Genomic DNA, 27,250 nt, shown 5'->3' with positions numbered 1-27,250 from the left:
ACGAAAAGTGATGCTGTAGGATGTTTTTGTTTTGTTTTCTCTAGTGTCAATCTGTTTCCTTTGAACGCTACAACAAACATTTTTATTCTTGCAGGCGGAATCCCTGGGAATGTGCAATTGATTATTCCAACCTCACGGTGCTGCTGCTGCAGAGATTCGTGTGGCTGTGGCTGGCTTCGATTCCCCGATAGCCTGTCTCACGCTTCTGTCCTCTAATGCAGCTGAGAGCATGAAGTCACGCAGTTAATCAAGAGATTGCTCCTCTTTATCCAGAGACCTGATGACTTTATCCGACAGGGAGGGTCTCTGACGGAAGGAGATGAGATAAGAAACGTCCACAGGATTCAAGGCGCAGTGGAGTAGGAGGGCTTCAAAGTGCTTCAATTTCTGAACTGAAAAGCATACTGAATAGTCTATTGACAAAAACAGACCTCTGGCTGGCACTTTATTATTGCATCTTTCTGTATTAAGAAGACGAAGATCAAGAATAAATGAAGTCCAGGTAACGACAGACAGAAATTTTAATTTAAATGTGGTGAATGAGCTGAGCTCATCAACAGGCTGTTCAGGCGCTGGAGCACAGCATGGAGCACAGCAACTCCATAGAGAAGGCAGCTGGCAAAGATGGGGGCAAAGTCCTGTGTTATCGGTGCGTGCATGGGTTTCCGCAGATTATTTCCGTCAGTGACAATGAGGAATTAGAACATAATTCACTAATGCATGAGAAGAAAGGTCTTCACAGGGCTGAGTACACCCAGGTAATGGTTATTCTGATAAAATTAACTTCATTACAGGAGGTTCAGGAGGGAGCACAATCCCTCCTCCTTCTCTTGCTACCTCATTATAGCAATGTTCTGTGCAAAATCAATTCTACTATTACATCATTCCTACTAAGATAAACCTTCCATTTACAAGTATCCTTGTAGGTTTGGCTGCGAGTAGCTGCCGGAGGGCTGCATGGCTTCCAGTGCCGTGGAGTTTAATTTGCACCCTCCCCATGACCTCCCTGATTTGCTGTGTGGAGCCGTTCTCTGCGATAAGCGTTATTTCTGCGTTACTGGAGAGCGGCAGCAGGCAGAACAGGGCACGCTCCCCCCGAGGAGGCAATGCCAGTGTGCTTTGCTGATTCCTCGACCTTACAAGGCGGTCCCTTAGGAAGCTTTACACGGATGGCGTGCAAAACTGTGCCATGTGAGACGGGGCCCCATCTGATCTCTGCTGTCCTCTCACGAATTGGAAACAACTCTGCTGCAGTGAAACTGTTCTGAGGTTTTGCTAGCGAGGATGCGATAGAAATCTCTCCCTCTGGGAGCAGAAGTGCGGCATAGGAGTTTGCCTCCTACACCAGGGCTGCTTGAAGTTTGGCTGTCTTGTAAAGGTCTGTTGGTTTTGTTCTCAGAGTTATGTACAGGCAAATAAAAAAGGTAAGAAATAAGGTATTTTCAACAGATGGTGGGGTTATTTGGAGCAGTAAGTCCCCCAGGGAAGCAGAGAAACAGAAATCACATTCCTTTTATGCGTGCTGCACCACAGAAGGTATAAAAACCTACAAGTGTTTTACGTGCCCAGCTTCATCTTTTGCTTTAGTTTTTGGTGAACGATAATGCTAGTGCTAAAAGTTAATGATGGTTGTGTGGCATAAGGGGCTGCAGGCTAAACATGGACTAAAATATTGATAACTGAGAGTTTTATGGGAAATTGCATATAATTTTTTCTGGCAGATGTTTACACATCTTCCTCTCCACTTAGACAAGACCTTACTTACAATCAGCTAATAAAGACATTGTACACCAGTCTGGAGTAAGTAGCAGAGGAATTATAAAAGAAGGCACCATTTCATGGATAATCTGCTTAGTTATACCTGATTGTATAACTCATTCGGGTCAAGGAAAGGCGAGTTTTTACTTCTTAAAAAGAATATATCCTGCTAGACAAAAGAGTGCAGAAAATGCTTGGTTGTTGCTGAGACACTAATGAAATTATCGGATTTGAGTATCTGGAGCCTCGAACTGCAAGCTGTAGATTCAGCTGCTGAGGAGGTAGAAACAAGGGTTATGAATGCTTTCAGCAGCACAGTACCACACCGACGTGCATCGGGTCTCCAGCTTACTTATGTATGGGTACGTCTCTGATAACAAAGGTGATCAAGGTCTATGAGAAATGCCAGAATTTAGAGTAAGGAGGGCTCCTTTGTCACATCTCGCCCTAGTCACCCTGGCTAGAAATGAGTCTCAATGTACCATAGTGCATGGCGTTGAAGGCAGATAGAGCCGCTCGGTGCTGCAGGTCTCATGCAGGATGTGATGCCGTCATCCTGGAATTTACTGCCCATATTCTGTCACGTGTTAGAAGCCAGCTGAAGATGAGCTGGCACCATGTGAAATGGTGTGTTGGCTAGGTAATCCATTTAGCATGTATTTAAGCTGTTGTACGATTGATCTTTTTTGATCTGGGCTGACCGCCATACTCTGAGTTTACACCAGGTCCAGTTCATTTCGTGAGAGGCTGGGTATCTGCACTCAGTAACTCATCATGTCCTCCTTGAAGGACTACCAGGGCTCTCATCTACATTACTTGACAACCTGCATGTCACTCTCTGTTGCATTTGTTATCTCACAGATTTCTTTTGCTTTGCTCAGGATGAGCCCGCACTAAAAAGAATTGATTTGGAGCTCGCCAAAGTCAAGCGCTCCTTGCATTCATTGGTGTTTCAGGCTCATCTCTCTCATCTGCTGTAATTACTATGGAAAGCAGAATGTGATAATAGTTAACATCAGGATTAATAAAAAACCCCAAACGAACACCCAAACACAAAAGGACATTGCAGCAGGCTTTGGCTAGAAGTGTGACAGGTCCTTAGGAAGAATTTCCCTGTGAGTTTGTAAATGCTGACTTTCTTCTTGCAGCTTCTCACCCCATGTTCGTGGTGGCTTTCCATCCCCTGGTGATGAGACCAGGCACAGAAAACCCAGCTAGCTACTGTGTCCCACGCGATCCCACCCCAGATCATTCCTCCCAGGCAGACTGGGAATCACGTTGATGCTGGGACTGTTACTGCTTTCCTGGTGGTTGGGGCCTTTTATGCCACCGCCAGTTCTGTTCAGCTGCTAAAATGGTAAGATTCAAGCAATTGTGGTGTTACTTTTTTTTTGACTGGCCTCTTGCTCCTGGGCTGTTCCTTATTCATTTCTCTGGACTATATTCAGTGCTCAAGGTGAGTGCTGTCTTTGCCGTAAATGCAATGGCTCAAGAGATGTTCTGTGGGCTCTGCTCATTCCTGCCCTGTTGGAGTGATCAAAGGCTTTTCTTTCCTGGTATGAGTCCAATCCTGTCAACCACCAGTGCTCTGACTGTGGAGAACATAGAAGTGACTGCAGGAATAGCTGGCTCCTGTCCTGTGACTGCGATCTGCTTTGTCATCCCTCTTTTGCTGGTTTACTTCAGCCAAAAAGGCATCTGGGAGAAGTTTGGTGTTTAGGCAAATCCCACCTCACTGTTCCAGCGCAACCTCTGGGGAACGTTGGTCGTCATTTTTGCAGTATTTGCTGTAAACACTGTCACAAGATTGTACATAAAACTTCTTGCTTAGTAAATGGATGGTCACATTATGTAATTGATGCATAAGGAAAGCCGTCATTGTCAATGCCCAGCAAAAACCATCATTGCTAAAATTAGAGGTGTGACACCTTGTGACTTACTAACTGGGTCTTGGTCAGGGTGTATTACATTGACTTTAAATCTGGTGCATATTATTTTTAAATCATAGCCTATTTTTGGCCTAAGGAATGTTTTGCAAACAGAAGGATATGTTGCACCGTATCTGTTTGGTAAATATTTTAGTAAATACATAAAATATGTGGTAAGCAACTGGTTAGGTGTTTCGTTCACAGAACACGACCCGCTTGTCAGCTTGCTAAGGACCGTCGCCCCGGTTTGTGGGAGTTTAGCGACACTTTGAGGAAATTCTCAAAGAAGGTTTTTTTAGGTAATTGGGTATTATTAATATTAAATTAATCTGACCTATAGAGGAAAAATAAATATACTATGGCAATAAGTTATTTTATATAAAATCACAAAACTATCTACTGGCTGTCTGGTGACTAAGCGGGCTTTCTGCCTGCTGTGCAGGGAAAGCCTCATATAAATTCTTTCTCTTGAATCTTCTCTCTATCATTGTTTTCCATCTGTTTTATCTACTAACACAACTGAAGTGAAGTTCAGCCTAAGCTTCTACAAGGCTACTCATACTTCCAAAGCTTTTACTGGCTGCATTGTCATGTTGGTCATACTATCCTTGTGTCTCTAAAGATTATTTTATAGTATTTCTTTTATTATGCCTCTAAAGATTATTTTATAGTTTTTCTTTCCTTACATAGTACACTGAGGCTGTGTAAGACAGATGTGATTAAGCCTGTGTGCTAGGCAATTTGTCTGCTGCGGAGTGCCTGTAACAAGCGTGCAGCAAACTGCTCTACCAGCGTGAGTCACAGGCAGAATCTAATTGAAGAGCAGAAGGAATAAAGGATGGGCGTTTGCAAGACAGCTGCAAGCAGAGAGGAGGGGCCCTGGCCGGGTCGGCTGCTTCTTCTGCGAGCAAAGCAACGGCTGCTCGCCCCGCCAGACTCTGAGGTTACCTCTCTGAGGAAGGATGCTTTCCCGAAGTCATCAGCTCCTTTCGTTGCCCGTGCCCACCATCCCAATCAAACCACTCCTGCTCCTGAGCTGCGTCCCCGGCTTGCAGTTATTGCTCCGCTGCTGGGGGCAATGGCCCTGCCGATTAGGAGGGAGACAGGGCCTGGGTGTAACCTTTGCTTTGCTTTAATGTATACAGACAACAGATGCAGAAGAGAGATTTTCAGCAGTTTTAGCCAAAATACCAGCCAGAGGGCTGCCCTCAGCTCCCGTAAGGGAGCCTCCTATGTTTCGATTGCTGGAGAGCAGTCGCATGGGCATCGGCGTAGCAAAGAGCATCAGGATGAATGGAGCATCAGTACTAAGCTCTTCCAGGAATGGTGCAACTAGTGAAGCCTGTTGCTTCTCCATTTATTTCTGTATCTATCCTTGCATCCTTAGTTACGTATTGATGTTTCTCTGACCCCTCCACGCAATACCCCAAAGCCCTCTCTGCCTCCCTATGTACCCTTCTATATTCCCTCTTTCCTGCAGCCCTGTGCCCAGCCATGCAACTTTATGGACCTGCTGCCCATTTCTGTGACAGGAGGCGAAACGGTCCCACACCGCATTGCTGCTGCTTTGCAGAGTGTGTGTGTGTGGGGGTTTGTTTGGGTCCTTCCTGGCTGGGGATTGTTCACAAAACAAGTATGACGTTAACATCTCTGAAACCACTACGTCTTCGCTAAATTCAGTTGGGACTGGCCAGCAGGCTCAAAACTTCTCCGAGTGGACGAAGCGGCAGGCAGCCCAAGTACACTGGCTTCACTGCCTTGGGAAGGGAGGCTAAAAATAATGGTGTATTTATTTCTGGAAGAATGAAATTGGGTTTGATCTACCAATCTCTTTAGCTAATAATGGAAATGAGATTATGCTGGCTGATTTATTATTCCTGGTAGCTAATAATTATTGGGCTTTTCATTTGAGTAATTAAAAAAAATTTTTCCTGCTGTGAGTGAGTTCACTAGATCTCATTAATCTGAAGATTTTTAATATATTCTTAACCTGGAGACCCCAAGAAAATGCTAGTTTTCCTTATAACTGATCACTTGCAACGTAAGACCATGAAGCTAACCTTACAAAGGCTTCTTTGAAGCTTTCCGTGTTTCTGTGAGCATGCCAGTCCTATTTGTGCCTTAGCTGTTTACTTGCATTTAAATTTTGTTTCCTATCCTTTGTTCCTTTGCAGACTGGGACTCCTCAGCAGAATCAGTCACGCCTAATTTTAAGCACACAAATAAAATGAAAACTCTTTTTTTTTCTTTTAAACCACAGACTTCTCTCTCCTTAAGATGCAGATGTGTTCAAGAGCCTTTAAAGGTTCTTTCTTCCAAGGGAGGCATGGGTAGTTGTGGTGCTTTTAGGTGGCAGCCCAGCCCCTTGCTCCAGGTGAGCGCTGTCGGCTGGGCGTGCGGAGGCAGTTCTCTGCCGGGCAGGAGAGCTGGCCGAGCCAGAAAGCTGCTGTGAGTTACAGCTGACAGAAGTGCAGTCCGACAGCAGCAGGATGATGCCTTTTAAAAATAGGACTTCTTGCCATTTTGCATTCTTGTCAGTGTGTCACAGATGTCACAAGGTCAGGTTTGTTTTTCCTACTCTTTTTCACTTCTGCTTATTGCCTTCATCAGAAGAATAAATTAATTTTGTTGGTGTGGGATTCCGTCCTTGCAGTGACAGGAAAAGAAGGAATAACTTGACTTTATCGCAGTGCCTGTGGCTCCCTGAGGGCAGCAGATTTGCATTCGTACCATGGCGTTTGCAATGTGAGTTACGGGGCTGAGGCTGAGCTCTGCAGAGCATGGTGCTGAGTCTCCAGCGCTCCTGTTATGAGGCGTTTGACCTTTCCAAGGATCATCAGCTGCCCGCGGTGCTGCCAGAGTGGACGCAGGGTCTGCAGCTTCCCACCCTCCCCTTTGCAGAGCGCGGGCGTCTCGGGCTCAAGCTGCCAGGGACCCCATGGCCAACCCGCCCTCGGTGGTATTCTCCATGGGTATCAGCGCAGCGACAAAGGAAAGCAGCACGTTCAACAGCTCATAAAGATTGTTTTGACAAAAAAACAAAGCCAAAGAAATGCCCTTCGCATGAAACTCAGCCACGTTGTGAAGAGATGTAAGCAGCAAACAGGGAAAAAGAGAAGAGCAGAGTCTGGCTTGGTCAAATCAATTGACTGAATTATTTAAGCTCCTCTTGTCAGCCTGCTCAGCTGCCCCAAAACCTGATCGCTGAAGTCTGTCATACATAATCTCTGCGGAGTGCAAGTCAGAAGCTCTGGCAAGCCTGTGGGAATGCTGCAGTGAAATCAAGCTGGCCCTATAAGCTTCAGTAAAAGCCAAGGGTGTGCTCAGCATTGGGAGCGATCCTCGTACCCATAGAGCTCGTACAGTGAGAGGCTGTGCTTGTTTCCAGTGAATTTCCAGGTCACAGCGGGCTGTGCCCTCATCTGGCTCCGTCCCTTGAGCTGGCTGAATCCCTCGGTGTTCAGTCAGCGGGAGCAGTGGGCAGGATGGGTGCTGGGACCACAGGACAACACCTTTCTCATGCGGGTACTGGGAGTGCAGGTGGGATCCCCCACGGCCCTCTTCCACGTCGGAGTTTATTTGGTTGCAAATATGGAATAGTAGAAAGTGAATCTTCAGGCCACAATGCCACCTGAGTCCAAGGTGGGCTTTTTGTTGCTTGTAGTAAATAGTAAATATGTTCCCAAGTCTTTGTGATTCACCTTTTTTGTGAGGATGAAATCAATTTCTGCAGTCACCTTGCCGAAATCATGCTTGCATTCTGTCTTGAATGAGGTTTATTATCCTTTAATACATCCTACAGGGACTCTTCTAGGGCTGGCAGCAGGAGTGTCCAGCTCTGAGCAAGCACCTGCAGATACCATGTCCATGGCAATTTACCTTTGAACTTCAAAATAAATTGCTCAATAAAGGAGCAGTCACCTGCTTTGGAAACGGGAAGGACAGTTTAGGAAGATTCTTTGTTGCTTCATGAAAGCAGAAAAAAAAAGACAAGACAGGTTTTCAGGAAAGCAGAAAGAAAATAACTCCTGAATCCAGCAGCTGATAGAGAATTTCTTTTTAGAGCAATCAAATCTACTCAGACCCAACACCATCCCTCTGAGTATTACTGTTGGGATGTGGCTGATGGTAATCAGCATCGTTGAAGTACGTGATAGAGAATCCAAGAAGTGAAGAAATGTCAGAAATTTGGCCTCCTTGTAGGAAGTTTTGTGGAAAAACTTATTCCCAAGAGTATTTATACTTTCCAGAGAAATAAACAACATGCTCCAAAGGCACTTTAACAAGTGGGTCCATAGCAAAGAAGACCAAATGGGCAATTACTCTACACTGTCAGGCTGCCAAGATTAATAGGTTTTCCTAGGAAAAACTGAAAAATCGGTGTGAAAGAAGGAACAGGAGAAGTTTTAACAGAGAAAACACTAAGGTTTTTCTCATGCCTCTATGATTAATTTTACACTATTTTTCACAAGCGGTCTGCAGATCCTCTGAATAGCTGGTTGTTGCAGGTAAGCATGATGGTGCTCGCTGCTGGTCTGCAGAGGTGGTGGGGTGATGTTTGCACAATGTTCTTGGTGGGGGATGAGCTCAAGTGTAAACCTGACTTTGTGCCAGATGGAAACTCTTTGAAAGTTCAGAATTTGGAAAATTCCCACATGGTTTTAAACTAAAAGAAATGTTGATTATATTTCAGTAATATTTTTTGCCAAAATAATGATATGTTTTTAAAAGGCATGGCAAAATGGGAATGTTGAGAATGTGAAGTGTGACACAGGAAGCTTTAATATGAACAGAACATTTCTTATTCGTAAAGAATCTTTATTTTAAAACATTAATAAATTCTAGGCGTGGTACCAGATTTTGGGACTGATTTAAAATTTCCCAAATTTATCAATAAAAACTATGGGTGTAATGCCCACTGGTCGCCCTGATATGGGACACCAGTTCAAGGTTATCTTCACAACCACAAGTGACAGCTGTTGGGACAGAATATTTCTCCCAGTGCTGAGACATGGAAGCAATATTGAATATCATACAATAGGCAATACAGTCCTGGGAGCTGATGTTTTAATTTGTGTCTGGCTGTTGCAGTATGTTTTTGTTTTGATTTACAAATAAGTTGGAGTTGCGCTTTGCACTTGTTTGGATTTATACATCGTAAGCTTATGAGTAATCAATATTGTCCAAATAACTTCCTAATAATAAAAACACACAGTCACCATCCGATCTAAGGCCTAATATTGCACTGTAAAGTAACCGGGAGATTTGCTATTGGCTTAAATAAAAACCACAATTTCAGAAACCGAGCTAAAATCCATGAGAATTATTGATTTTTCAGCACTTCTAAAAGTGAGCCAATAAAACATGCTGTATGTTACCTGATTTACTTCTGGAGTACCAAAAAGCACTGAAATCTCTTAAAGAATACTATTCTTTTTTAAAAAGCAGAGGGATCAGACTGTAACCCTGCAAATTTAACATTTTGAATAGAATGGTTTCTTGAATAAGAATGCTGTAAAACCAGAGAGAAGAATGCTCTTGGGAGGATCGTGTTGCAGAAGGTGCTGGAGATACAAATTTTACCACTTTGCATGTTCTCATATAATTTTACTGAAACGGAAGACGTTTTTTTTCTTCAAATCTCCTTTGTTATGAACATGATTTGCATAGAGAGATAATAGCTACCTTTGCCTACTCCTCATGGTCTGATTTGAATGTAGAGTCAGTATTCCTGTACAGTTTTTTTGAATCTTGGGGAAAAATGTCGGTGTTTTATTCCAGAAGAGTTACTGAGCTTTCAAGTTCCCCCAGACAGATCTAATGATTTTAGCCCATGAGTGAGCAAGCTAATTAAATATGTGCCTGACTTTCAGGATGAGTTTAGTAAGTGTCCCTGCTACCGGTTGCAAAATTTGTCTACATCTGCTTTGAATTTTAAATATCTTCCAGTAGCAGGACCCAGAACCTGTTTTGCTTTTGAAAGCAATTTGAATTTTTTAAAACTCAATTTTTTCATTTTTTTCAAATGCAAGAATATATATTTTTTTTCACAACACGTCCGGTAAACATACGTTGTTTGCATGTGCAAGCACCTTTTGAAGTGAGTGGGAATTCTATGCAAGTTCCTTGTTTTAAGGCTGATTCTTACAATAACACATTCTTCTGTGACAGAGCTTCACTTGTTGGGTTTGGGGAGTTACCTAGCCCAGCAAGCTAGTGGTGTAAGGATGCACCATGAGGGAGTTTTACCACATTGTGGATGTCAGGGTTTTGGTCCTCAGGTTGAACAAATATTTTGAGCATCTAAACGGAGTCACAACAAGGTCCAGTTCTTCAGCAAAATTGGTGGTCCTGCAGACAATGCTGCCTTTTGTTCTGCTGCTTTGTCTGAAGCACAGCCTTTCGCTGTGAGTAATTGTCAGCTTTTTGTTAACTTTTCTTAACTGTAAGGATTATCTTTAAAAAAATGCAGTTACTTCAGAGACTTCTGCAGAGCCGTTCTTGATGCTGAGGAATAGCTGGTTGATGCAGAGCCCTGTCTTGACATTGTGAGTCAAAGAAGCGAAGCCATTGTGACAGAGGTTGTTTAGCTTTTCCTGTGAGTCACTGAAGGCAATGTCAATGATGGTCTCCAGCCTACAGACATGTGTCATTCCCTTTACAGCAGGTAGCAGCTGTCTGCAGGGTAATGAAGTGACTGGCACAAACAAAACAGACTCCTGAAGAGGCGTTTGCAGGATTATGCAAAGATTTGGGCTGGAGCTGGATATGGTAAGTAAAACGATGCGTTGCAAGCGGGTCTGCACAGTGGTGGGCTCTGCATGCCATTGCCCACCCTACTGCTTTCCTTAGGTGCTCAGAAAAATAAGTGTTTATTTAAATCCAGTCTAATCAGGAAACGGTGTGTGTATTTAACTTTCAGGATGTGCTCAAAAGCCAGTCATTTTACCGGGACTGAAATATGTGCTTAATTTTAAATATACTTTTAAACACTTTCTGGAACAGCGAGACCTTTCGTGTGAGCTCAAGGCCACCTTATTACACTGTTGCGGAAAGAGACACATTTGTGCTTGGAAGTACAGGCTTCATTTGCTGCCGTTGCTGTGTGATCCTCAATCGAGAATTGTGATCGTGGGTTGTGGGACGAGCACTTCATTTTAACCTTGACAGAATCTTGCTGATTGCACAATAACTTGTAATTTATTAATTAAAAGTAGATGGTGAGCTCCCTCATATTTTGATTAACCTAATAGCTTTCACAGCAAGAGCTAAATTCGACCAGAGACATCATTACAACTTTTAATAAGATGATCTGGAGGGCTATTGAGTGCATCCCTGGAAACACTTTTATGTATTAGACAGCTAATCTGCATGAGTAACCACTTGGCAGCTGAATATAAACCACTGTGGAAATCATCCTGCCACTGATTTTGTGAAATTACCTTAAATCTTCTCATCACGCGCAAGAAGCTCCGTCACTCGTCTTTTGGCTTTAACGAGACACACTTTCAGTGAGAGAAGATGTGAAGGATGAGGGGCTTTGACCTCCTATAAACCCGGGAACAAAGTGACAGAGAGTAAGATATAAACCTAGGACTAAGTCCAGGACAAAGTATGATTATAGAGGCACTGAGTGATTCGGAAAGATAAACTTTGTGTGACCCTGGGGAGAGGAATGTTGCTGAATGCTCCATATTTCAAGTGAAGCCTCTGAGACATTCAGTATTTCAAAGAAGTAGTCATCTCTTTAGGACTAAATGCAAATTTATATTCCCTTTGTGCAGGACAGCATCCCCTCCTCCAACCTTTCCTCACTCCTGCACTGGTTTGAAGTCTGAACGTACAGGTGAATTACCTGCACCACCTTTTTGGAGACATCTGGGTATACAATGAAATACACTGTGGCCGTTGAGTTACTCTGCATTATGGCTGCGAGGGGAAATTGCTCTCAGGTGCTTTTAAAGCTCCAGGGTTCCCATGCTGAAACGGATTGCTGTGACTGTACCTGGAGTCAGGTGAGTATTTGGCCAGTTGGACCAGCAAAAGCTGCTTTTAGGGTTTCAGACAGAATCAGCTGAAGAAAGCTTTAAAGAACAACAGTAGGAAGACTCATGGATAATGTCACAATTTCCTTCTGCATCTCCTTGTCTCCTTTCATTCCCCATCCACTTTCTCTGGATAAATGTGAGTCCATGTTTTGGGAATGTTGCAAGTAAAGTCCTGTCTTCCATCATGCTTTTATGTTAAAAAGTGTAAAAGAGTAAGGAAGAAAGTAAGAGATATTAATTTCTTTCATATTTGGACTTCTTGTGTATTTCTGTAGGATAAATAAGGAGACTTATTGCTTTTCATTTGTAGAAGTCTGAGAATTTGTTATCATGTCAGATTAACCCTTCTCAGTGCAATTTATCTGTATGGTCCCCAACACAGCACAACGCATTAATGATGTTACTGTTTATTACCTTAAAAACAGCTTTAGGAGAAAAGACGTCAAGCCAATTTTGATGCAGCATTTCTGATAGCAGCTGAGCTTTTTTGTGGGTTATAGCCTAAAAGATCACATATGTAATTTTGTTCAACTTTTCAGATGTTGGAAATTCAACTGGAATTTTAGGAATTTTAAGAAGCGTGATTTTACAAGACCTGGACTGTAGCAGAAACTTTTTTCCCAAAAATATAGGTGCTAATATAGGACTAAGGTTTCATCATACCCAGAAGTGTTGCTAAAGACTGAACCAAACAATCCCATATATTGTATTTAGCCCTGGAGCCTGAGGAAAACCCTCTGGAAAGACAATACGTGCTTTTTTTTTTTCCCAAACAGGTCACTTCTCTTCATTCTACAGTACGCTTGCTATGAACTCAAGCTGTTCCTGAGTATTTTTTCACAGAGAACTCTCACCTTGATGTTTTTACTTGAATTACAGAATTTACAGTTTTGGTTATTTTAAGAGTTCAGCCTTATGATATTGATCCCTTCTAAGCAGCAAGGCAAAAATACAGTTTCCTACAACCTCTGTGTCCATAGGACCAGTGGGCAATTTTCTGTGCAGAACATCCTGCCCGGATGCACCGCTGAAGGCTGTGGCCTGAAGTAGAAAGACTTCATTCTCAGATCTTGAGTGCTCATTTCACACAGGTGTAATTGCGCTGATGTCGAGGTAACAGTTTCTGACTTGTCCCAAGCTGTTGGGGAAATCCGGCTTTTCAGTTAAAGAGTAGACAAAGGGAAAACCTGACCCTGGATACCTTCGACTGTAATCAGCAGTACAAGTGACTTTGCTGTACTACTGCTTTTGACATTGGACAACAGAAGATGTCCTCCGAGGGGATGAGATAGGAGTGTAGGGACTCCAGACCCAAAGGCAGAGTGTCTCTGAGTCACTTATGTATGTTTTTGCCTCCTGACAAGTGACGTGGTAAGCCAGCCCTGGCTGTCTGCCTGCTTGCTGAGCTGACGTAAAGGTGCGCCTGTGCTGTGGTCATGGCTGTGACCCCAGATAAGTGAGGCATACTGGTGGCATGAGACATAACTCAGGTGGATGGACCCCAGATAAGTGAGGCATACTGGTGGCATGAGACATGACTCAGGTGGACTCAGCTGACACTTCAATATGTCCAGGAAAGGCACAGGCAAGGGTGGAGATCCTGCGGTAGCTGTTACGCTATTGAGTCATACTGGAAGGGAGCTGCTTTAGGGTAGGTGGAGGGTAAGCACAGCAGTGGGCGTGTTATAACTGTGCTGTGAGCTCGCATTGCTGTCCTGGATTTACCTGACTAGTTTCCGTGAACTTTGAATAAGTCAGCTGAGTTGGTCTTGATTTTTTTCCTAATCTCCTTCAGACAGTTAAAGAGGTTTCCTGGGTAGCTGGGGTAAATGGCAAGCTGTAGGCAGCAATGGTTTATAATCCTTTCCAGAACACTGGCACCAGTCTTTAAAATATCTGTAAGTTATGTCAAGAGCACTGTTTTTGAATCTGAGACAGTTCCTCGACAGTGCTTAAGCAGACTACACACACCGTGTAGCGGTGTTGCTGTTGCAGCCTTTCTATTTTTGGTTAAGCAGGTTCCTGAGGATGAGTTTTCCTCATTTACCCACTTCAGGAAAGAACATGAAATCATTATTCTTGTGCTTGCATATGATCAAGGAGTCTTTTACGGACGTGCGATACCAGGTCATGTGTTCAGAATTTCGTTAAGGCTACTGCTCTACTGTCCCACATAAAGGTAACTACTGACAGTACCTGCTTACGCCCCACGTGCCACGGAGAACAAAATGGTTGTTGCTTGCTCGTCCCTTGTTTCAGGATAGTGCGTGCTCCAGGTGGTGTCTGTGCATGTCTATAGCGGACCAAAGCCGTGAGCTACCACCATCTGCTTCTGCAGGTGAGCTGTAGAGCTTATCTGTGTTTAACTGGTGTTTTTATTCAGTCCTAGCAATGTACCAATTATTTTGGTTTGGTTTAAAAGTTCCTTATCTGTACTAAAGTACTAGAGTTTTGTTCCTATATACTGGTTTATTGATAGTGCATTGATTCCTCTATTTAATTGCAAAGTTTTGCTTGCCTCTGTTCAGTCTGCAATTTATCTGTCTTGATAGAGAGCACTAAGCCAGGAAACTACAGCTTCTGGTATCAGGGTGCTAATCCACAGAAGGAAAAAGCCTTTTGGTTACTCAGGATATCTCCCCAGAATGTCCTTGAAATCTAATTTCTTTTTCCCTTAGGGGTTTTAGCAGTCGCCTGTAGTGAACTGGAACAAGGTGTGCCTTGAGGTGTGGAAGAGTGAGCCTCTGCGATGAGCAACTGTTGCAATGTTCATGCTGCATAAATCACAGTAAGAAAAAATTATCGTGCGTTTGGGAGAGATGAACATATTTCCAACGATTTTGATTAATGACCGTGCCCTTTTCTGAGTAACACTCCCCAGATTTTACTGAAACAGCACAAGTCTGCCACAGACACTTTTCTTAGGCAATAAACAAAAGAGCATTGATGGAAACAAATTATGAGACAGAATGCTGACCTCGGAGCAAAATCTCTGCAAACAGGAGGTGGGACATGGACTGCTACTCTGTGCTGTCAGAGCGCCGCAGAAAGCAGATATGCAGACGATGATGTTCTCTCAGAAGATGTTAGAAAACAAGAGGTGAAGGTATCCTAGAGGATTAGGAACGATTGTCATCTCAGGACATGCAACATAGCTGTGAGTCTCCAGAGTCCAGCCCATCTGTTGGAGATGTGCCGCAGTCAGGAAGACGACAGGCAGCGTACAAACCAGACCCTGCAGTGTGTCCCTGTGGATGCCAATGGCTAATCAATCCAAACCTCTTTAGCTTCGGGACAGCTTTTTCTTTTGCCTAGTTACAAGTGAAAAAGATAATTCTGATGCGAAAAAAAATGTGTTATAAAATATTGTTACGTAAGTCCTGATAGGAAACATTTACTTGCAGTGTTTTTCTGTGTTAATGAAGTGTGCTGCCTGGAAACGACTGGGATCCCGCTGCTTAGGGCAGTTGTATCTCAACACACTGTTCGAGACAGACCCATTCCCTAGGGCTCTTTCACCTGAAAAACAAAAGAGTAGAGCAGAAAGAGAAGAAGCAAAATGACTTACCCGAGGTCACGAAGGTCTGCAGCAAAGCCAGGAGCGGAGTTCAAATATTTTAATTTGTGGAACAACTCCCGTCCACAGGATATACTGACCTCCAGAAACCTTTGGAATTGAGAATCTTTTAATCTCCCAAATGTACTGAGTTAATTTTTTCAGGAGCTTTTCTTGTAGCTGGGGTGTGGGAAGACCTAGAAAGTTGTGAGCAGTTGGTAAGAGCAGCTGAAGTGTAGAGATAGGCTCAGAGTATTGCGGCTGCTCTCTTCTTGTGGAAGCCACTGAAAAGATGCTGCAAATATTTGCATATTGAGGCAAGATACTTGGTGTCAGCTGCACTCTTCTAGCCATAAGATAAAGACTTAAAAGATGGCAGAGTTTCCCTCTGTGGAAGCATCAGATCTCCAAGTGCTTCACAATATTCCGTCACCACTTCAGTTCACACAGCTTTACAGTGGGTTTAGGTAGCGTTTTCAAGGGTCCTATGAAAATCAGACATCTGCTGTTAGTGGCTTTCAGAGAAGCTGGACTCCAGGGCTGTCTAGGAGGAACAGGTATCTGCCCAGCCAGTACATTCGCGTGACCCACAGATTCTCCAGATCACTTCTGAAACCAATTTAACCGTGGCAGCCTTTGGTTTTCCCCCTTTCTCAGTGGTGACATCTTGTGCCCCTAATACCTATCTGGAAATCAGTTTACTGAAGTGCTGTCAGACAGCGTTCGCACGCAGAACTGTTTGGCTCAGCGTGTGCTCAGCACAACGCGGATGAGGGTAATGGTATGACAATGCGGGGAGGGTGGATGAGTGCAGCAAGAGCCAGGGGTTGTGAAATGATACAGCTCTACTCTGTGACTGCACTGACAACACTGCTGACGTTCTGAGCTCTGCCAGTGATAAAAAATGTTGCAGAATGTAGAGACATTCTGGGACTGGAGATGATATTTGTTTCATGAATAAAGGGTACTGAGGCCATTCTCTGAGAGGGAAAAGCAGAATAACAGAATAAAGCCTGCTGACTAAATTAGGTAGAATTGGGACATAGGTTTGAGGGATTTGCGTATTGTTTTTATCAGGCACAAAGCAGCCAAGTCCAGCGAGGGAGCCATAGAGGGAGGAGACAGGGAACCTGAAACTAATGCTGGGAGACAATGTGGTGGCTGTCGAAATGAACGTGTGAACGAGCTGGCCATGCAAGGCAACGTACAGTAAAGCCAAATGAATGTTTCTTCTTTGGAAAGAGCAAGCATACCAATGGGAGGGGAGGAAATACCTCTTTGCTGATTCTCAGAAATGTCTTGATGTTGTTATAAATCTATGTCAGTGCATCTTTCCTGCGAAAGGAGAAACATGCTCAGTGGAAAGAAGAATACAGTTGTTATTTGTGTGGTGGTTGTGCAGAGAGGTCCTGATTCGTGCTGAGCCTGCACCATTGCCAGTCACAGACACGGAGGGCGGTAGGAAGGATTTCATGCCACTGTCTCAGACATGTGGTTTAGGCACGGCAAGTTCTCTATGTGCTCAAAGAAGAGAAGTAGCTGCTTGGGAAAGGACAGGAATGGCAATTCAGAGTACCTGATTTGGGCTAGGTTTTAGCTAAATTAGGTGCTTGAATAAGCCTAACATACCTTAGAGACCTCTGTAGCCCCCCAAATAAATAACCAAATTAGCAATGGGCAAAAACCCCAGAGACTTAAGACCTGCCAGAGCAAAGAAAAACCAAAGTGCCATGACTTTTGTGGAGTCCTCCTAAATCCTGCATTTGTCCTGCACCAAAAGCCAACTATTTTTGGCTGTCTGCACTTCTTTCACGGTTTCACTCTTCCAACTCTCAAGAATCAAACCAGGACAAGGGCAGGGGTCTGCTGAGACCAGGCTTGACCTCCGAACTGTAGAGTTCTTACAACCGAGCATAACCAGCATTGCAGATCCAGTCATAAATAGTGTTTTCTCCTGAATGTTTTTTAAAGCTTAGGAGTTGAAAATTGATGTTTCCAAGTAAAAACAGGCATTTATCTGAACTTCAATGTGTGATGAAATCAAGTTTTGCACTGAGTTTTCACTTCCAGCAATGACTAATATTTCCCTGCATGCTCTAGTCTGGACAGTAACACCTAGTGCAGAAATCTGATCTTTGGGTGCTTTGTAAAAACAAGCCTAAGGAAGCTACACTTCATTTGAATTTCTGTCATCACTAGCCCCAACCTTATCGATGCAGAAAGATTACTCCACAGCAGAAATAAGTCTGGCCTGTCATTCTTGGACTCTCTTGAAAGAAGAATCTCATAGAAAACTACTGCAAATGCAAAAACTTCACAGAAAAAACAATTATAATTCTGCAATCTTAAATCCTTGAATGAGCCTTAGATTTTTGAATGATGGTTGCTTCTGCTAGTTCCTGTTCGTGGCAAATCATACATCCAACATCTTGTGGGAAGCCTAAGGAGGTTTCTAGGACAGAGTGGTGAGAAGTTTCTCTGGCACAACTAATTATTTTGGGAAACTACAAGTTACCTGATGCTTTGGGAAGTCTCTGCTTGACTGTGTGAAATGAGGAGAAAGAGCAAAGCATGAAACCATAATGATACATCTTCTCTCTGTGTTTCTATATCTGTCTGGACACTTCTGTCTGTAAAGTGTAATGAAATCAACCCCAGAGAAATTCAGGTTTTGGCAATAATGGTGACGTGTTCCTCGTTAGGTGACTCTGAATCCTTGCTGAATTTGCTCAAAGACAGAACACCCCGCTTTTAAAAAATACAGCATAGTCTGTTTCTTCTAAGTAGGTCTGTCAGAAGATACTGCAAGTATCTGTTGAATGGAGAGGCGGGATTTTAATGGTCCATTCCCATCAATCTGGCATTCAGCAATTGCTCTGGTCCATCTCTGCTCATGTGGCCACCCTTCCAGAAGGCGTAGCAACATTGGTTATACTTGCTTGCCAGTTGTGGTGGACAATTTCTCAGCTGCTTCTGCATGGCTGTTTAGAAGAGGCAACGAGCCAAGATGGGAGGCTACTGTGAGACCCTCCCTGCTCAGTGAGAGCTGAGCAGGAGTAAGCAGTAAAAAAGAAGGATGATGTGCATTCTGGGTAAGTGAGCTGGATTATTTTCATGATAAGGACTAATATCACATTCACATCTTGGATTTAACACTTGCATTTTGGGACATGGAGCTAAAAGGAGGCAGTCAGTATCAGGAGGAACGATGCTGTTCCAGTGCTAACACCTAGCAGGGCTGCACGCTTTATCTGCAAAGAGTTTAACTCAAGTGGTGATGGTGTTTGGGAACAGGGTGGTACCAGCCTTACGATGCTGGAAACAAAGCCATGATGCTTTGGAGTAGAAGGGATTGAGAGCTGAAGTCTAAGTAATATTAAACAACTTTTCAGGTGATCTGTAGCTGTTCTGCAAGTCGGTGGATCTGTTCTAGTCTGCGTGCATTATACAGCTGCTGTGTTTTCTAACGATGCCCTGACAACCGATGTGCCTGGGTTGGAAGGTAGGTCCGGGTTCAAGTATTTATAGCACAGACAAATTATAGCTGCAATGAAGAAGTCCTTAAAGAAGTGGAGGGGACACGAAGACCTTCTGGCCTGCATAAGTAATGCTCCAGCACAAACATGCCTGTCACCACACATCCATACTCGAACGGGGAAGAAAATTCAGTTTGACAGCTCAGGCCCGGTAGCTGGCAGCAAGACAACATGTCGTATAAATAGGCCAAGGCAGATCTGTTCTGCAAGCTGATTGGGTTTTTGTACTTCCAAGTAATTATTAGTTATGAAGAAGGATTGCAAATGTTCTTAGCACTGTGAAAGCATCCCCAGGTCTGCTGTGATGAAACGCACTTGGGCAGCTGCTGCTTGCTTGGTTGGTAGCAAGGCTGGTGAACGCTTTCACGTCGTTGTTGCTGTGCACCAGTTACTGTGCAGGTGCTGTGGGTAGCGCTGGAGAGACCATTTGCCCCGTAACTATAGGAAACGGAGTCATGGCTTACATGACAGCTCAGAAGCGGCCAACACGTGAGCAAGAGAAGAGGGGCTGCAGGATGAGCCATCCTCTCTGTGCGGAGGTGGGCGAGTGACCCAGGGCTGCATCTCCAGTCACAAGAGCTGCGCAGTTGTGTTCAATGCAAAGCTGTGAGCATCTCTGTCTCATCTGTCTGCCGCGGTCGTAAGCCTCAGATGAATTACGATTTTGCTCTTTTATATATATATATATATATATATATATACACACACATGTGGGTTTTTTTTTTTCATTTACCAAGCAAATATAAGTAAACTGTTGGTTTTGGTGGAGTTTACAAATGGAGTTTAAGCAGAATGAGACTTGAGAAGGCAGACCCACGGAAGTAAAAGTTAGGAAGGGCAAGAAAGCCAGAAATGCAAAGACTGTCATTTCCTACCGCTGCAATGCCGGGACTTTGGTTCTCACCTTTCCTTTATTTACTGTGTTATAAAGTGACTCCAGAGCAGGTATTAATGATTAAGCTGAGCAGCTAAAAAAAGTAATTGCCTTTTCATATTTTAGCAAAGTATGACTCTATTTCAAGTTGTGTATATTTTGTAACGTCTCTGACCTAACAGCCTTTACTAGTTATCTTTTTGTGTGGTAAATCAATTTATTTTCATGCAATTTTTTCATTGGGCCAATTCCTACGGCTCCGGTAAGGATGGGAGTATTGGGTAGGGAATGCTGTTAGCAGTTTAAAGGTTTTAAAACCAGAAGTCAGAGTCTAATTGCTTGTGGTTGAACACTGTGCTTTCTAATTTAGAGACTCGATTGCTGATAAATCGGCAATACCCATGAGAGGTCTACCCGGTGTTTAGTTGCATGAAGGTTAGATTTTATTTTCAGCGTGCATGCGGCTGACCACTTTTTGGACATGGCGCCTCGTTTTAATTTTCTTTTTTTTTTTCTCAAATTTCCTAGTCTCGGATATCTCCTCTCTAGGCTGATAATTATAACTCTTACAAGGTGTCTTCACTCTGAATATCTTGCTGGACTGAACTCTTTCAGTTTGTCATAAAAATAATGGATCAAAGAAGCTGAGAAGCAGCTGTATAATTAGCTTTGTGAAGACTAAACAGTAGGAGTTACAGCACGTCAGGACGCACCAGTACTGGCCCCAACAAGATGGAACAGAAGTGAGTGGGCCACATTGTTTGTACCCTGTTCTGTTTTATGTTACGTTATTTTATTTTTTTTGTCTTTACTGGGAAGACTCTCAACTGTTCACCTTATTTCTGTTCTCATAACTCAGCTGGTGCGCTGGTCACTCATGGGTGATATTCTCCTCCTGCTGCAGTGAGCACTGGCACTGTACAAGGGACTCTGAGGGACAGGTATAAATGGTAATGAAATGTAGACAAGTGGGAGTATAATACGTGCTGTATTGTTTACATTTTGTGTGTTGTGTTTATTTAGCACAACACCATACCAAGAATACCACGTTAGCAGCAATAATTAGTAATCCTTCATAATTCAACAGAAAGGGGGAGAGAACCATAAGAACAAAACGGATTCCCGCCCAACTGCCTCATGCAACTGATGTTTGTTTGAGGATATTTTTAATTTAACCTTTAGGTGAATCTCTTTTCTGTACATGATTACATATGTTTTCTTTTTTGTCTGTATTCCTCTCATTTATGTCTCTATCATGGATCTTTAAACGTGTGTTGGCCTGATCGATCATTGCTGCTCGTCTTCGTGCATTCCACTCTTCTCAGATGCCCATAGCTAGCATCCGAGTATGAAGAGAAAGGAAGAAAAGCCTTTAAGACGAATTGCCTGCAAAGCAGTGTGTCAGGAAAATAAAGCTAGAGTCCTTAGACCTTTGTGTTTTGAAAATCAAATGAGTCAAAAGAAGACAACAGAACCGTATCTGGTAGGGACATGATGGCTGAACTTTCGTCTGTGGGGGATCTGCCATTTTGGGAGGCCAAGCCATAAGGTGTGTTACTTAGAGCAAGTGCTTCAGGAACAGTCCCCTTCATGACTGGAAAGGGGAAATGGAGGCCCTGGGATCTTTGTGATCGCAGCTGAGAGCCAAGGGCTGCAACACGTGCCGGTGGCATGCCCCGCTGGCAGGGCTGGCTGTGCCAGCATCCCTGCACCATGGATGGAACCACCAGTGGTTCCTGCACATCTGCAGTAAGCAGACCTGGCTGTGAAATACGTGCACTTAGGCTACCATTTTTTCTTCCACACAGTGTGTTAGGGAAGCACTTTTCACGTGGCAAGGTCTGCCCCTGCTGAAGAAGCAACGAGCCCTTACTCCTCTGTGCTGGAGGCCTTGAAGCGTGGTGAGGGTTGGAGGGATTCTGGTTTGATGGCAGCGAGGCATAGCCTGGATGACCTTGACCTTTCAGCCCCCACTTCATCCTGCGCTCATACCAAGGCACGGCAAGTGTGCAGCCAAGGGACGCTGGGAAGGTGGGTGAAGGGGAGGGGGTTGTCAGTTACAGTTGTCAATGGCTGCTAACTAGGATTGCCTTTCTTCCCCCCTTCCACATCTATAAAGCAACTTCTCTAAGAGCAATCATGGGATTTGAATTTCATTACTGCTAATACATTCTGTAATAGCTCCCGCCACTACTTTCTCAACTGATAATTTAGTTGAGCTCTCTGCTGCACATGCTAATGCTTCAGTGTGGAGGCAGTGGAAAATTATTGAATAAAACTTAACACTGTTTTCATTTCATGGCTGTTATTTTCCAATATTAGTCATTACTGAGAATCCTTCCTTGAACAGTTTTCTTATCATCTGCATGCATTTGGCTATCACCTCTTTGAAATGCAGCAGCTTCTTGGGTGGTAAATGAAAGCAGCTTTCATTTTATTCAGCTACACACCTTGAAAATGGGAGTGATCTGAACAAACAGGACTTACCATCATTTCTGTGTCTTTCAGGACAAGGGGCAATGGGCACAAACTGAGGCACAGGAAGTTCCGTCTGAACATGAGGAAGAACTTCTTCCCTTTGAGGGTGGCGGAGCACTGGAACAGGCTGCCCAGGGAGGTTGTGGAGTCTCCTTCTCTGGAGATATTCAAGACCCGCCTGGACAAGGTCCTGTGCAGCCTACTGTAGGTGACCCTGCTTCAGCAGGAGGGTTGGACTAGATGACCCACAGAGGTCCCTTCCAACCCCTACTATTCTGTGATTCTGTGATTCTGTGATTCTGTGGTAGTTCAGCAGAAGAAGTTTTAGTTGAAGTCTCCTGTGTGAATGTCAGGACTGAATAATTTACTAGTGTTTCTGTTATCAGTGAAGCTTGTTTCTCACCTAAAATCTATGTGCTTGATTCAAAGTTAAGAAACTTTCTCTGGCTGTTGGGTCAGAAATACCCTCTGCCTCCTAATCTATGTGAATTTATAAGAGCTGGGATGGATAGACTGAGATCTCGCAAAGCTTTCTGTGTGTGTGTGCCTATAGGGATACTGACTCTGGTGGTTCTTCTGCCTGTTCATATGAACAAAACTCTACATATAAGAATTCAAAAGATTTTCGAGACCAGTAACATTTCCATTGTGGCTTGAACAGCCTCAGCCATGTTTATTTTATCCTTATATTCGTTGGGTAGTGAAGATAACGTGCTATTAATGTTACTTTGGTGAAAATCAATGCATTCCTGCTTCTGATGTTCTATTAAAAAAGATGTGCCTGTCTTGTACAGCCTTACTGCTCTCCCAGAAAACTGCTATGTTTTGTGTTAGAATCTAGATCTATGACAATAACAACCCTCAGACAGTTTTTAATACTAGGGAGTTGTTTCATGGTATGTCCTGCTTTGCCATGTTTTTGTCTTATAACCTTTCATTCTGAAGGCTACATTTTCCAGTCAGACCAAATCAAATTGCTATATACTTGATGTTGATGTGTATACGTTCCACCCAAATCACACCCAGCAGGCAGCACTACTTATATTACTTCTTTTTTACAGCTTGGATAACTTCTAAACTGTTTGGAACCTGCTGTGGCCTGATCTGGGAGATGGTGCAGTCAACAGCCTTTTGCATGGCTTTGACTGCCTGGACCAACACTAGTTCACCAGGAGAGATAAGGAGCTCTGGAGCATCAGGATCTCCAGGAGGTTTGGAGCATCAGGAACAGGCATGGTCCGGTTGTGTTGGATGGAACCGTGCTTACAGTCTCATGGATCAGAATGGCAGTCCTAAAGGCAAAAGTGCCATTCGTCATTGGTTTGTATGGTTTTATACTCACATCTTCATGGTGATGAACTCCATATGTGCTTTCGTACAAAGCCTGTGCTACATGGGGCTTCCTCAGGAAGTGTTTGTTGTAACAGCACTCTGCCACTTCAGCCTAGCCTGCCTCTATTGCAGCTTTTCATTACGCTTTCCTCAGATGCACTACCAATATAAACATGGAGCCCTCCATTTGCTTTCTGTCGTGTGGGCGTCTCGAGTGAGCTCTCACTGTGGGTGATGGGGAAAGATCTTTCCTTACCCTTACAGCATCCATTGTTCCTCTGCTTGAAGGGGAGTGCCTACCCTATGTAAATGAGGAGTCTCTGAACGTTCAGTGGGCTCTCTGAGAAGTTAAGAAACTTAACTAGAAATGAGAAGACATCTTCTCTCGTTATTTCTAAGGTCATTCTCACTGCAACTATTTAAACAGGAATTATTTACTAAAAAAGAAAAGGGCTTCCACAGAAGCGTCACTGAATCCCAAGCCAGAATTTTCTCCATCTGACAGAGACCAGTCCTCCCCATCCTTTTTATACAAGTTGTATTTCCACTTCACGAGTCAGGTAGCAAACCTGATGATGTAAGAAAACCAAATCTACTGTGCGATTTCAGCTAATTTCTATTTGGAGTGAGATGTGTGGGAACAGGCAATATCTTTTGTTGGTACACTAAGAAAGAACAGGCAAACATCTGGGTGAAGAACTGTTTCTCAAGGGGCAACATGACTTGTAGGATAACTGTGTCTGCCTGCCAGGCTGATTTCTTAGGTTGTGCTGGTTTCCATGCCCAAGATCTTCCTTCTTCATTGTGCTGTGCAGGGTGCTGTGTGTTTGTTAGCTTGTGCGCCGGAGATCCGTCCTTCCCAGGAGGCAGTCAGGGTATCTTGTGGTGGTGTGGGATCCTTCGGGCTAAGTAGAGGTCTAGAAATGTGAAATGTGATTACTGCAGTATTGTTGCAAATCTTAGTCTGCCACATTTGCACAGCAGGGTTGAGAGTGACAGTCATCTCAAATGCTTTGTGTGGACCAGATAGTAATAGTTCTGATTAAATAAAGCTGGGGGAAAGTATTCTATCTCTGGAAATATTGAACCTCCTATTATACTTCTAATCCTATAATAAAAAGAAATTTTAGTTGGAAAAATGGGCACGTCTTCAACATTATAGACTTCTGTGAGTTTTTAACAATTTCAAAGCAAAAACCCACCCTCGTAGACCCAGCTATCTGTGGGGGTAAGGTCAGCCTGCCCTTTCTGACCAATGTAACACAAAACCAAATAACCTAAAGATTTAAATTTCAGGCAGCTGAACTATAGCCCAAAGAAAATGAACAGCAAAGCCATTAGAAGGATTTGGTTTCCTCAAATACCAAAAGCATTCACAGTTATGGGGGGGGGGGGAAAGAAGGAGGGAGTGTCCTCATAAAAGGTTTAAAAAAATTAAGAAGGTTAAAAAGCACCATGTGGGGTTTTCGAAGGGGCTGTGGGAACTCGTCTGCCTCAGAAATATGAATTCAACAAGGAGTATCATGCCCGAAATCCCATTAACGCAGACATTACAGATATCAGAATTCCCTCTGCAGATATAGATCAGCAAACTACAAGAGCACCAGTAAATAATCAACAGACCTTAGAAAAACGGCGAGGATTAAACTCATCCATCACTAACTAGCACATCTGTAGCAAATCCATAGAAATTAAAAAAAAAAGGGAGGAGGAAGATAAACATTTTTATCATCTTGTATGTGTTCCTCATTTATTACTGAGCCTGTGAAGGATGAGTATCAGTATCACAGCTGGAAGTAGAGAGAAATGACAAAGCAAAGGGCAACCTTTTCTGCTTTTTGTGATAGATCTGAGGCTCGCCAGGGGACTGGGGATGTGCCTGGCGGTGCAGCTGGCCCCGCGCAGCCGCATGGTTCTGCAGCGGGGAGCCGCTGGGTCGGACTCTGCCCGTTGCTGTGCCTTCAAAAGATCTCTGCTCATTTTGACGTCTGCCAGTGTTGCAGCAGAGGGTTTTGTCTTCTCTGAACTATTTTGTACCATACATCCTCACTGGCATCTGTCCCTCAGTAGCAGAACCAGAGTCAATACAGGCAGCTCTTACGTTCATCACCCTGCGTGCAACATGCCAACATGAGGGCAGTAAGCAAAGCCGCTGTAACTCTGCCGAGGGGTAAGCCGGGACAGAACACCTTAACTGGTCCCAGATTCCTCCCAGACAAAAGCTTCACTCCTGCTGCTGGCTCCACAGAGGTGTTGCCACCATCTGAACTTAACGGTCTTTTCCAGCGCCCCGTGGTGTATTTACTGCTAGACCCCAGTTATCCAGGTCCACACAGCAAGAGACCAAAGGCTGTCAAGACTGGAAGGAAAAAAGGGTGCTAATGGATCACAGAAGGTCAAGAGTGGCTGCAGAGAAGGCTCCTTGCTCACACAGATAACTGCTGCAGGCTCCTGAGCCCTGCCTTGTGCCACCTGCACCTGGAGGAGGTAATTTCCCCCAGACAGAGAGGACTAGGTGGGGATTTGTGCAACAACCCCAAATGTCATTTCATTGATCTGTCCTCTTTTAAAATCCAGTACAGTTCAGCTGGCTCTGGGTGTTTCTTCGTAGACACAATCTTTACCCCTGTGACGATGTTGCCCTTCTTGCTTACAACGAAACCGCCCTTTATCAGGATTTCATTATTAAGTTTCCTTCACTAAGCACCACTCATAAGTATGGCAGCATGTTGCAAAGTGTTCTCTTAAATAACCAAGCCTATAGCCATCCCCATAAATGAACTAGGAATGCTTTATGGTGCAAATCCTTGCTTTCCTTGTGTTTTCCCAATTACTTTGTAATTCACAAGGTTCAGTAGCTCACAATGGGTCTCCTAGCCATTACTACAAATTTGATCGGTTCTGGTGTAGGTAAAATTACAGGATAGAAAACTCCAGCAAGAAAAGTAGCTTCTTCACTTTCTCCCGAGCTTTTCTTCCCCTCGACTTTCTCCTGTCTCTCTGAAAGGTCTGTGTGCTCTTTGTTCTGCTCTGGCTATGAGGGACAGGTTGTTGCATACTGCTGTTGGATACTTCAGAGAGCTTGATGGAAAATCAAAGTGAGATGGGACTTGAAATGCCTCCTTTTTGATCGCTGAGGGTCCTTTGCAGCTGTTAGGAGGAACAGCCCCACGGCTTCTTGTGGGTCTTCAGGAAGCTGCCTTTAATGCTGCTGTCTCCAGCGGGAGAGGGGCCTGGCATCCCTGCATCTGTACTGTGCTGTCGGAGGGAAGCTGGGATAACACGCTTCAATCCTTTCTGGGAAATTGTGAACATCTAGGGGAAACAAGAAGCCTGCTCAACTTTTTTTCTTTTCTTCTTTTTCCTCTAGGCTCTCTGTTGCTTCTCTTCCCCCTTTCCTCTCCTCTCTTTCCATTCTCCTCCTCTGAGCTGTGTGCACTGAGAACAAGCTGTCTGAACATCCCTCCTGCTGCTCCTGCATGGACTGTTACAAAAACAAGAAGTAGCCCCGCCGTGAGATCATCAGGAGCCACTTTATTTGCTAGAGGTGGGTTACCACGGTGTAACAAGAAAGCAAAAGTTTATTTGGAGGCTCAAACAGTAAACAACAGCTTTTACAAACCAGCTCAGGCTTTCTGATTCCCAACAAAAAAGAGGTGAAATCCCGCGAGACCTCTTTCCATATGCCAAAGAGGGTGGACTCTCCGGAGTTCAGGTCCAAAGTACAGATCTGGACTTTG

At 43.9% G+C, this 27,250-nt stretch overlaps 1 long non-coding RNA gene across 1 annotated transcript; it reads left to right on the top strand.

The window, feature by feature from the left end:
• Window positions 1-99: 99 nt before the first annotated feature.
• LOC142363222 (uncharacterized) lies at window positions 100-14,534 on the top strand. Its single transcript, XR_012765599.1, has 4 exons — window positions 100-502; window positions 10,351-10,457; window positions 11,471-11,701; window positions 14,413-14,534. It is a non-coding gene; the product is annotated as an uncharacterized LOC142363222 (long non-coding RNA).
• The last annotated feature ends 12,716 nt before the right edge of the window (window positions 14,535-27,250 follow it).

Source organism: Opisthocomus hoazin, chromosome 15 (genome assembly GCF_030867145.1).
Source record: "Opisthocomus hoazin isolate bOpiHoa1 chromosome 15, bOpiHoa1.hap1, whole genome shotgun sequence".
NCBI lineage: Eukaryota > Metazoa > Chordata > Aves > Opisthocomiformes > Opisthocomidae > Opisthocomus > Opisthocomus hoazin.
The sequence above is the reverse complement of the archived record's forward strand: the minus strand, read 5'-3'. Positions and strand labels throughout refer to the sequence as shown.